Source organism: Sinocyclocheilus rhinocerous, unplaced genomic scaffold, assembly GCF_001515625.1.
Source record: "Sinocyclocheilus rhinocerous isolate Xijiao unplaced genomic scaffold, SAMN03320098_v1.1 scaffold715, whole genome shotgun sequence".
Classification (NCBI taxonomy): domain Eukaryota; kingdom Metazoa; phylum Chordata; class Actinopteri; order Cypriniformes; family Cyprinidae; genus Sinocyclocheilus; species Sinocyclocheilus rhinocerous.
In genome coordinates this window covers 238,644-240,347 of record NW_015646180.1, presented here as the reverse complement: position 1 = coordinate 240,347, position 1,704 = coordinate 238,644, and the positions used below count along the sequence as shown (strand labels likewise).

Here is a 1,704-nt window from a genome sequence, read left to right as displayed (position 1 = left end):
GATGTGGGACTGTTTGAAATAGGAGGGGGCTCTTTATGAAACCAAACGCGAAAACACACTCAGTCATTCGGCATAATGAATGTGAAAAGCGCTGAGACCAACAGCGGCCTGAAAAACAAATCTCTCCCTGAGGGATGAGGAGTGCTTCCAGATTGACATCTCAGGTGTTTCCATGTGGTTTGTGTTGACCCATTTCCCCGTCTCTGCGTTGAATAATGCTGTAGTTTGGGGGGACAGTGAGTTTGTGACTAATGGGTGTCATACTCCCAGAAAAGGAAGCTATAGTCCACCTACAGCATATGCATTTAGATAAAAACTTTTTTTACCAAGCTATAAATCCATATTTTTCACATACAAATAAATACACTGTGTGGAAACCCCCTTCTAATTCATGACTTTGGCTATTCCAGTAAAAACGAATGATGTGCTTCCAATTTTGTTGAAACAGTTTGGGGTGTCCCTATGCACAAAGTAATGTCCAAAAATATATGATTTACTGAGTCTGTTGTGAAAGAACTTAACTGGCCTACAAAACCCTAACCTGGATGACACTGAACACCTTTAGGAAGGCTGCAACACTGCATGTTAAAAAGTTTAAACGCCTGGTGGAAACATCAGCAAACGTCTCGGTTACGTATGTAACCCTCATTCCCTGAAGGAGGGAACGGACACGTCACGTCGGTGACCGACAAATTGGGATCTCGCTTAGAGAGACCAATCCACTTCGAGTGTAAACTAAATGAGCCAATGCAGATTGGCATGCGATGATTCCATTCAGCTGCCGCTGATCACAGCGTGAGCATAAAAAGGCAGCCGGTGCAACGCATACCAGGTTTTTGCTGAGGAGTCGAGCCGGTGACCCGGCCGCTAAGCTGTGGTTACATACGTAACCGAGACGTACCCTTTCAGTCGGTCACTCTCGATGTCACGTCGGCGACCGACGAATTGGGATCCCTACCAAAGCGCCATGGATGCTGCCCCTTTCAGTGTCCTGTGAGAGCCTCCTGCGCCCCTTTTTGGTGTAGGCTGGGGCTCGCAACAAGAAGACCAGTCACTGTTGTCGTAGCACTACCCACTCAGTGAGATTGGATAACACTGGGAAAATGTACCCGTTCCACTTGGGAAGCCCCATCCTTCCCGAAGGAGGTTTCAGAAGCACATACACTTACACAACCGTTTAGGTGCATATGGAAGATTAGAGGTGATTATAACCCTCTTGGGAATGGCAGAAGTCTGCTGGGGAAACACGGGCTCTCAGGCTATACCGTGGACTTCACACATATGGGATCCACTTAGGTCTCTACATATGGAACCCAGCCCTCTACCGGTTCTCATGGATTCATCGAGTGAGGGCCTGGCGCCGGACGTTCCGCCACATCTGGCTGCTGAGGGGATGGAGGAGCTCCATAGGGTCTAAAGTATGGACACTCTGGAGCAGTTTTAGCAAGCTGACACTAAACCGGGGCCTCTAGAAAACAGGAGGATACCGGCTCCACACGAAGGCTATAGAATCTAGCGAACGTGTTGGGGGTCGCCCAGCCCGCAGCTCTACAAATATCTGTCAGCGAGGCGCCACGAGCCAGCGCCCAGGAGGATGCATCACTTCTAGTAGAGTGAACTCGCAACCTGAGCAGGCAGGGCACACCCTGTGCCTGATAAGCCAGGGTGATAGCATCCACTATCCAGTGGGCCATCCTCTGCTTA

The 1,704-nt window shown here is 49.4% G+C and overlaps 1 long non-coding RNA gene across 1 annotated transcript in view; it reads left to right on the top strand.

Annotated features, from left to right (window-relative positions):
• The first annotated feature begins 226 nt into the window (after positions 1–226).
• Positions 227–1,704, top strand: part of LOC107707145 (uncharacterized) — a 14,670-nt gene continuing 13,192 nt past the window's right edge. The window contains exon 1 of the long non-coding RNA XR_001636225.1: positions 227–236. This is a non-coding gene — a long non-coding RNA (uncharacterized LOC107707145). The remainder of the gene's footprint in view (positions 237–1,704) is intronic.